Raw genomic sequence first — 11,189 nt, forward strand, 5'->3', positions numbered from 1 at the left:
TGTCATTAGTTTAATAATTAACTACTAAGGGTACTATGTAAATCTACATCACAGTATAAATTCACTTAGAAATATTTTGTGGTATTACCCCTGTGATACATAACAAAAAATGATCTCATAGTAGTTGATAATAGAATGAAAAGAGGCTGGGGAGAGTAAAGTGGGAAAAGTTTGATGAATTATACCCAATTATACTTAGCAGTAAGAAGTTCTTGTATGCTATTGCACAGTAGAGTAATAGCAATTATATAATTATATACTATATACATTAAAAAAACTAAAACAAAGAAATTCAAATGTTTTCATTTCTGGTGAAAACATGAAAACATGTAACTTGAGTAAATACTTGTATTTATTCTAATTTGAACACTACAGTATATTTACATGTATTGAAATTTCACAATACATGCCATTAATGGATACTTTCTATTTTTTATGTGTCATAAAAAAAGATGATTTCAAAGTTAAAAAATAAAATTATGAATAACTGACCTCAAAAAATGTGTTTTTACACTTTAAACATTTACAGGACAGTAATTTGACACTAGAGATTAAATTTATTTTTGTTACCCCTTTCAGAAATTCTTTATATCTTGAGTTTTATTATATTAAATTCTATTTTGTTTATAACCAAGAGATATGTAATATATAAATTTAAACAATCAATTCATATGTTGACATGAATAAATGATAATATCTGTCCTATAGTTGATGATAAAAATCACTAAAGAATGAAGTTATTGAAACATAAAAGGGCAGTTCACTAGTTTCCCTATTTGCTTAACCTTGGGATCAATTTTTATTTTAAATTGTAGTTGCATCTCAACAGAACATGGAAGCAACTAAATTCTACTCACATATAATACCATGTGGGTAAAGCTCACAGTTGTACATGCATTGAAGAAATTCCATATTCTTTACAAGTAGTTGGTGGGGCAATCACATTTTTACCTTTATCAATTTAGCATTTCAATCTATTTGCACTTTCATCTATTTGTACCCACAGATTTTGAAATTTTTTCTCTGTTTTTTGCCATTATTTTACACCCTGTTCAGTTCCAATCCTCCTGAACCTATGAAGGGAAAGCAGTCAAATCATCCATTATCTTTAAAGAATTCTAATTGAACAATAACAGCCTGAGCCCTTTCCCAAATTACCAAGAATTTATCAGTCACACTCTTAGAAACTTCATTGTGTTCTCTTTACTAGTTTCTGTACTGCAGAATGGAAGTCACTCTTTTGTGCTACGGAGAGTTAAGGATTATATTCTGTAAGAACCACTATGGGTGATGGACGCCTAAGTGATCTCCTGCTGCTGGCTGTGGACCGTGAAGCAACTGAGAATACTAATAGCAACAAAGCAAAAGCAGTTTTTGCTAGTTTAAGATCATGGCAGTCTCTTGATGTAAACAGGGATTTGGTAGATGCAATGATCTGTCTGCTCCTCACAAGCAGCACATGACACTTGTTTTAAATTGTTTATCCTCTTAGATTTCATCTGGAAGCAGGATGGACTGAGACTGAACTGATGACAATCTTGGAATATGACTTTGAGGCAAACAATTAATATAGCACACAGCTTCTTTCCTCACTTTGTCTTTTAGCTTTCTGTCAGTTACCATCCCCACAGAATTTACTGGGAACACAATGAAATTTTAAAAGGGAAAAATGAAAAGAAATAAAAATGATGGTTAGAGAAGACCTACTGCTTCAAATCAGGATGAAGGGACAATAGCAGTCTTGGCTGTAGAGGCAGCATTTAGGACCCTAACATAACTTTTCATTTTCACACCATATTCTACCAGTGAGTACGTGTCTGGGATGTCCAGTACCTTGCAGTGGTGATTCTTCTACAGTGAAAAGCTGTTTTAAGATTCTCTCCTCTGAGGAGCCTTTCTCTGCAGAATTCACAAATTATACTCTTGTTTTCCAGACTCCGCGTTAGTGTCTCTTATTCCTTGCTACCAAATAAAAGTTATATCTGCTTTGGCCTAGAAATGGCACCGCTGGAGTGAAACATTGTAACAGTAACAGTAACTAATGTGAAAGGTGATTTGCAGATTTCCCTATGTCAAATGCTCATCTCATAGAATGATCGCAAAGCATTTCTTCCTGCATCAGAAGAATAGAGATGAAAATTTGCAAAGACTGAAGTGCTGAAATTGTTGAAAAATAAAGACTAGTCTTGGCTGTAAATCAATACGTGTATCTTACCAATGATTTCCTCACTATTTGATTTGCCTGACTTGGTACCAGTTGATCATCCATACCTGGTAAATTTCAGGGACAGAGGATATGAGAGTCAATGCAAGAGGACAGTGATATATATTTTTTGGTAGCACTGGGGATTGAACTTGGGGTCTCACGTTTTCTATACAGGAGTTCTACCAGTTGAACCACACCACCAGCCCTAATGGATATAATAATTTTATAAATCAGGCTTGCCTTGGTGAAAGTAAGAGCAATTTAAAAAGGAACTAGTTACTCCTCACACATTCCTTTAAAAGAGAACCTATGGAAATTATTTCTTCTACATATGCTTCACTTCCTCATTTGGATCCATTATCTACTCAATAATGTATGTTTACCTGCACTCCTCTCAAAGCTAATGTTATTTCAAAGTCATTCTTCCGCTTTCTATTTTCTAAGGTATTCATTTCCTAAACCATGTTGTGAATCTTGAGTTTCAACCAACCCATCCAGTGATAAAATATCATTGTCATGCAGTATTCCATTAGAATATTCTAATTAGCAACTAAATTAATTACAAACAGTTCCTCATGTACTGCTCCTTCTAAGAACAAAAGTTCTATTTTAAATTAATATGAAAGAGAGAACATGCAGCTACTATATTTGAGGCAGTCTTTTCATTTATGCCCTTCAAATATCACCATAGGAACATGTTCCTCTCTCATTTAAAATAGCTCTCCCAAGAGGCCTGTCTAAAAAAAAAAAAAAAATCTATGGAACCAACATTTATCCCAAGGGGAGAACAAGTCACCTAAGGGCTTATATTGTATCTCTCAAGTATTGATTAAGAAATTCCATTCTTACTTCTGATAGAAGGCAATATATTATATCAGAATGACATACTCCTACATAAGTTGAATTTTCTCTATCATATACAACCAAATATCAGAAAATTTCCGTAAGTATATAATATTGATACAAACGAAACATTTTCTTAAGCTGCATGTCTTTCCCAGAATATCCATTGAGGTTATTTCTAACCAGTGTTTTGTGGTAGTGGTAAGAAATGTCATTAATTTGGACTACAGATTTGTGGATGTACTTTCTTAAACCCAGGTTATTCCTCAATTAACCCTGAGTCACCAGCATAATGTAAGATGATAGCAAAGGATGGATTCTGCTTCTTATCTATGTCATCTCTGAATACGACAAAGAAGATAGTCCTTAAACAAATATCACTGAGATAGAGACCTACTGATACAAAAATCAGTTCGGTGCTTGCAGAAAAAGAAATTTCTCCCTTAACCTAAGAAACTGCTGAAAATGATACCAATACAGATAAAACCATAGACAACGTACCTCCTACTTGTGTAGTACTTATACTTTTTGCAGTATTTAAGCATTTACCCTTATATATCTATGGCATTTATACTTTTAAAAACTATGTAATGTTCAATGCATTAAACATCAAACATGCAAATTTTATGGAGCTAATGCAATGAAGAACATTATTAGCATGAAAAATTAATATTTAGGTTATGTTTTAGCATTTTGTTAATTTTTTGCTCTCTTATCTGAAGGAAGATACACATATATGCATATACTACCTAATCTGAAAGGATAATTTATATCTAGAACAAAGATTTTTTCTAAATCCTTACCCAAGAGCTCATTATTCTGCTCTGTTTACTTCATGCCAAGATAATTCAACCTTTAATTAAAACTAACAATCCCCAGTATCCGTTCCGTATTCAAAGCTGCCAATGTTTCCACCCTTTGATACCCATGCCAAAAGGTATCAATGACAGTTGATTTGGACATGTGGCCTACTGAATTATCATAAACTATTCATGGAGCTCCCATCATGTTTAATGGGATGGTTTCAAGACCAACTGAGTAAAGTGTACCTCTTCCTGCTAAGAAGAGTTCATGAAAATCAGTGACCATCAGCTAGTAATTATTTTCAGTCTTCATTAACACTGAAACTTTAGCAGGAAAAAGAGACTATGAAGACTAAATAAAGCAGAAGCAGATAATCCAGGAACCGTATTTACTTTATAAATTATATTTCTTTAAATTTCTTCTTAATAATTTGTTTCATGTGAAGAAATCTGCCCCTTTTCAATAAGCTAATATTTGTTTCTCAAATTAATCTTTCTGAAGAGCTAAATATATTTTTCTAAATGTAATAACAAGTACTATATTTTATCACTATAGCCTTTTACATTCTCAAATATATATATATATATATATACATGCTTTCCATGTTTAATATAAAATTTAATGTTATAAGTATAGGATATTGATTTTACAGATAAGGACAGAGAATATGAATTTGACAATCTTCCTACAGCTAGTTAATGGCAGAAGAAACCTTGAAAAATCAAACCTTCCTTCAACAATTCATATTTTCAGAGATTGTGGAGATGCACAATACTGAGGATGTCTGGTGTTGACATGAGACTGTTCCTCCACTGACAGAAACATGTGGTAATTGAAAAAAATAAGGCCAGTAATACAAAAAATATAAACAGTAAGTATGTCCAATAACAAAATTAAAAAATAAGCACCTTAGGCACCATTTATTGCTTTTTTTGTCTTATCCCCAAAGAAACATGCATTGGTGATATATATGCTTTTGGGAATATCTGCCAAAAGGTACATTTGGCAGTTTATTTCATGATGATTTAGTTAAGTAAAGGAAATACAATGATGAAGACACAACTTCAGTTGTACCTGGGTACTTTACAAATTCTTAGAGTTTATTTAACTCAAATGTTCTTCTCTAATACAGATTTAAAATCAGTTGCTTTTACCTGAGCACATATAAGCCAAAATTTTATCAAACATTTTTTTTAGAAAACCTGAAGATGAAAAATAATTCTTACCATTACCCCAAAGAGAAATAGTCACATGATCTATGCTGTGCCAACCAATTAATGATCATGCACTACAACAATGGCACTGGGATGGATAGCTAAGAATCCTGGTGCTGTCATGGCCCTCAGAATTCTTGATCTATAAAATATAGCCAACAAATTGTGGCTCTCATTCTCTGCTTTGAATGAGATATATATATATATATATATATATATAAAATATGTATTACTATAATATATTTGAGATATTCTCAAAATATCTTGCTTTTATATTAGTAAAATTATGATCGTGCTATTGCTATTATTGTATTATAGGTTTTAACATGATAAGCTTGGTTATACCTCTCTTAGCTTCCTCTCTCTCTCTCTCTCTCTCTCTCTCCCTCTCTCCATCTCTCATTCTTTTTCATTAAACATTCGACCCTACATCCATTTGAAAAACTTTTTTCTTACATGCACATGTAGCCGCTAAAAATTCTTTTTTTTTAGCAAAACTTGTCCAAATCACTGCAAATAACTGTCTCTGCTTCCCATCTGCACTTTTTCAGTTCCCATTCTTTCCTATCTCGTTTCATCTTGATCCTTTGCTAAATTCATCTTGTCAAATGACAAATGACTGCCATGTTGTCATGTCCAGTTGTCACTCCGAGTTTTCCCTGTCAATCCATGGACAGTTTGCAGTTCCATGCCTCCTGCTTTCCTGATTTATCACCTTTGCTTTGCCTTCACAAGTTCACATGCTATGTCTGGTCCTTAGCCTCACTGCCCATTCCTGCCCAAGCTGGTTTCTTTAGCCTCTTAATGTACTTAAACTCTAAATGTGGAACTATCTTGACATTTTGATCTAAGACCTTTTTGTTTTCTAGCTAGACTCACACCTCAAGTAATTTTATTTAGTTCTACTGCTTTAAATAAAATCTCAATAATTTTAACATATTTCTTTAAAAAGAGGTTTTTTTAAACTAGAAACATAAGTGTTCAAGTGTCCATTCAAAATTTCCATTTGATATAAAGTTAGCAAATAAGGCTATATGAATTTCAACCACCCCAAAATCTTTTATTTTTCATGTCTTGCCCACTTCAATCAAAGCACCTTACTTATCCAGTTACTCCAGCTTCTCTTCGGGTTCTCTGTGAAGTTTTCCTTATCATTCACACTCAAAATTTAAAGTTTTAGGAAATATCTGTCATTAAAACTCCAGATGCATCTGAACCTCACCCTTCTCTCATCACCTCCAGCCTTACACAAGGAACATTATGCCTTCCTTGGGCTACTTATATAACCTCTTTTTGATCTCCCAGGTTCCACTGATGCTTCTTTCAAGATTATTTTATACAGGGCATCAGAATGCTTCTTTAAGTGCAAGTGGCATAATATGCCTTTGTGCAAGTGCTTTGATGATTCCCCATACAATCCAGAATGAGAAAAAAAATGCTTAGAGTGTTATATATATCCAACCATGTTTTCTCTCACCTTTCACTCCCCACTACCCATCAATCCCCATGTGAGACCACTGTTACATATTTAAAACACTCCAAGTGTCACAGCTCTTTTAGAATTTGTCCAGCAGGTTTTCTGGCTTAGGCCGGAAAACCCAAAAAGAAAAAAAAAACAAAACATATTTAAAACACTCCAGTCTCTCATTGGCTTCCTTGATGTTTTCGTTTGTCTTAGGACTTTTACACTTGATTTTTCTTTTGTTAACTATTAATTACTCAAAATCACATGACTTGTTTCCTTAATACCTTCAGGTCTCTGTTCAAATATCACTTTATAAGAGACTCCCTAAAAATTATATGTAAATAGCAAATACACATGTATGTGCATGCACACACAATCTCTTCCTGTCTTATTTCACACAATTTATTAATAAATAATAATAATTTCTATTACCACCTCCTATATAAAGTTTTGAAAATTTTTTTTTCACTTTCATAAGCAAAAATATTTAATTTGTCAAATTCTTGCATCTTATTTCTGTCTAATAAAATGCTGGAAAAAAATTACTTAAGCCACATTTATCTAATGCTATGTAACGCCTCTCACTTTCCCATACATGTGAGAAAAGTGAAGTGCTAAAAGGTGAGGAGTCATGTAAGAGAAGGAACCCAGATATGAGGTTACTGTCTAGAACAACGTTGTCCATAATGCATCTGATTAAGGATGTCTATTAAATTTTCAGTAGCTAGAAATTAAATTATTTGTTTACACTACATAATTCAGTTTGTTCATTGCAGTAAGAAAAATCCTCAATACAACAGTTAATATAAACTTATTATTAAGAAAAAATACTCTGACCCTTGTAAAAATGGTAAGAAGGACTTTATCAAGACTATCACAATAGCAATTGCAATATAAAAGATGCCTAAGTTCAAATGTGAATGCAATAAATACAAGTGAGAATCTGTAGCCAAGGAGCAGAGTAAAAGGGTCAGTGGATAGGAAATTACTAAGAGAAACACCATGATTAGTTTCTTACTAAATTGTTATAATAAGATCCTTAGTAAAGGCTTGCATAGGATTTATATGTCAAAAGTGTGTGGAAGATAAGGAATGTGATAATATACCAAGAGTAATCAGATATAAAAGAGAGAGAGGTGGTACATCAAGATTCTTTGCTGATATAGCTGGATACCATGCTAAGAAAACCAAAAACTAGAAGTCAACAAGATAAGGACCACTGAAAAGGACTCAGAGAAGCTTGACTGAAGTTGGGTCAATGAGAGTCTTTTTCCTTAGCAATTAGGAAAATGAGTCAACACTGAGACTTGTGACTGAAAGTATAAATCTTCTGAAAGTATATACTGTGAAGGAGTAGACTTCTTTTTGAACTGTTCTTTGTCTTATTTCCCAATCTCTCAACACTATTAATAAGATCCTTTTCATTTTAATAAATCTAAAATTAAAAAGACTCATCTTACTATTGGATTTATTTACATCATGAAAAGTCATTAATATAGGGGATATTTTTATAAGGAATAATCAGAATATATTTTATATCATTATGAATATAGAAAAAATCATCTATATCTTCAAATTGCCTTTTAAGTTATGTTTTTTCAAATACTTTATCAAAAGCTAAAACTGGATCCTGCTTTACAAGACACAGTGTATTAGTGAAGAGATAGCAGAGAGCATAATGAATCTTTAGCAAAGACATGTACAATATTTGAGGCGTCCTAAATAAGCCACATTTTTATTCAATTTTGGGACTCTCAAGAATATTTAAGGAAAATGGATTAAAGCACATGATATAAAATAGTATTTTGACATTTCAGATATGGAAACATGGTACTTACTATTTAACATGAGATCTATGGCATTTAAAAGTACTAAGAAACAACAAAAATGTTTTTCAACTCCTTTCAAATATACTTCCTTGTTAAAAAATACATAATTTATAAGATGACAGTATCACAAGTGATACATGAGACAGTAGAATTTCTGAATAAAAGCTGGTAAAACAATAAATAAATGTCACCATCTATGCAAACAAGAACAGACTGAGAAATAGTGTGGTGAAATGTATGGAAAAATGTATTGAAATTATGACTTTTTCTGATGAGACTCACCAGTTTTGAAAACTTATGTAGCTGGTGTATAAAAACACTTATCTTTCATTCCAAGCTTGGTGACACATATCTAGAATCCCAGGACTCAAGAAGTAGAGGCAGGAGGATCATGAGTTTGAGGTCAGTCTGGGCTGACCTAGTGATAGCTTGTCTCAAAAAGACAAAACAAAACAAATGTACAAACTAAATTACCTTTTTAAAAAAATTTTAAGAGAGTTTTAAGTAGAAAAGAATTTTCAAGTAATTTTGATAATTTACTATCAAATTAATATGCATATTACTAAGCTATTACACTGAGAAAAGCTTTACATTCATCATTTTCCAATATCTGTCACTTGATATCAGCATCAATAATAAGACATTTAAGCAGAGAACAAACAAAATTGAAATAAAAATGGAAATTATTGCATAAAAATTAAAATAACATAAGAAATGTGAGAGAAAAGCAAGTTATATATTATTTATATTCCAAATATACCAAAATTTAATCAGAACTGTATTTTCTATTTAGAGGAACACCAGTGTTAGAGAGATAACAGACAGAGACATGAGATACCAAAACTTTGCCTTTTGCAATTATCTAAGGCAGATGTGCAGGAGAAAAAAGTCATGATAATTGTTATGATACTGAAGGAAGAATATGGATATTTCCTGTTCTTTTATATATATATGTATATATACATATATATATTTTATAGATCTTTTATATTACTCACTAGGGAAGACTGTGGCATTGCAATGTCATGGGGTTTTTTTGGGGGGTGTCAAAAGCATAAAACCTGAAGAAATAGGAAATACTAAGAAGACATGTGATACTAGCAGTGAAAAGCAAGTTTATGTTTTTGGCAATTTATATGAGATGCAGCAATTTATCACCCATTAAAACACATATATAACAGAATTACATATGCTCTTAAGTAAGTAAAGCTTCTCAGTATTCACAGAAGTCTCTAGAAACTAATGTAAGCTTCCTCCTAAATGCTACATAAATTTCATTGGAATTTTTCTGAATTTCTCAGCCAGGTTAAAACTAAAAATGATAGTAATATGGTAAATTGGGTATCCAATATAGAAAATATCATTAAAATAATTAAAAAGTGTCACTTTATAGGTAGGTGAAGGTTGTTTGGCATATTGTAGCTGATGAAAATGAGAGTCAAGCAAAACCTCCTAGTGATGTCTGGAGACATCTGGGTGTTTACAAAGCCCGAGTCACATCAGTGACTGGAGTTCATTACAAATGTGGTAGGAATTCACAACATCACAAAAGAAGTGCAATGTTTGCTCTACACTGTTAGCTACCAGTTAGCTTCTTTAGGTTTTCTTATAATCAAGTATTATATCCAGGTGTTCCATATTTCTAAACTATATTGGTTGTGCCCTGTAAGTTTTACATCACACTTACTCTTGAAGAGGACACAGTGGGTAAAGATTCGTCCAAAAGTGAGTATAAAGGCTCATGACGAGTTTGAATCCAGCTCATGGCAAAAGGAACTGGAGGGCACCCACCATCTAATGTTCAAGGGTTTTTTTCAGTCTCCAGTCTAACCTCTAGGTTAGATTGTTTGGACACAAAGATCACAGCAGTGACTCTGTTATGTCTACTTACCATCTTAAGATGCAAGAAAGAGCATGATGCTAAAATATCTTCTTCACCTCTGGAAATCACAGTAGTATTGAGAAGGGGACATGCAGCCCCTATTACTAATGAAGATTTATATAAGATCAACTGGGAAAAGCATAGGATGTGCCCTACACATAGCAGTAAGAGTGCTAAACTTTGCCAATATGTATATGTAACAATTCACTGTATAATTACACATGGCACATTTATACATTGGGTCTGGCTTAAGATGAGCACAGCAATGGTAATAGTGATATCTCTAAAAGGAGACTGGAAACCTGGTAACTACACCTGCTTTGACATTGATGTTCTCTACAGCCTCTTCAGTGAGGTGAAGGAGAGTTGGATTTATGTTCACAACAAAGGAACAGATCAAAATACCAAGAGGAGGCAAGAGTCTGCAAAGGCCAGAGTTTGTTGTTTTCTGTTAAATGCTGTGGGTGGACATGATTGAAAATTTCTTGCCATAAGTAAGGTTTCAGCTTGCTGCATTGTATCTGTAAAAGGAAAAGTTCACATGGGCCTCACGTTTCTGAGTTAAGCTATCCCGAACTAAGTGGTGCATTAAAAGATTATCTCTTGAACCTGGCTGATTCAGAAGGCCAAAAGCTATGTTTCTCTCACATGTGGGATATAGACCTAATTCAAATATAGCAATATTATGAAAAACAGGTCACACTGAGGGAGGTCACATATGAGAAGGGGAGGATAAAAGAAGGAAGTTAAGGTGAATATGATTGATATACTCTCTATACAAGAATGAATATAGACTTTTAAAACATGTTGAAATCACCATTATAAGCAAACTAAGGTAAAAAGAGTAAAAATAAAGGAGATAAACTAGTTCCAGTTATAATACATACATACATGGAAATGTAACAAGGAACCTCTCTGTGTCGCTATCTTAAGGAAAAATGTCTTT

General features: G+C 32.9%; 1 non-coding gene across 1 annotated transcript; it reads left to right on the top strand.

The window, feature by feature from the left end:
- The first annotated feature begins 6,607 nt into the window (after positions 1-6,607).
- Positions 6,608-6,669, top strand: LOC141423678 (U7 small nuclear RNA). Its single transcript, XR_012448505.1, has one exon. It is a non-coding gene; the product is annotated as a U7 small nuclear RNA (small nuclear RNA).
- Positions 6,670-11,189: the final 4,520 nt, after the last annotated feature.

The sequence above is a fragment of the Castor canadensis genome, chromosome 5, assembly GCF_047511655.1.
Source record: "Castor canadensis chromosome 5, mCasCan1.hap1v2, whole genome shotgun sequence".
Taxonomy (NCBI): domain Eukaryota; kingdom Metazoa; phylum Chordata; class Mammalia; order Rodentia; family Castoridae; genus Castor; species Castor canadensis.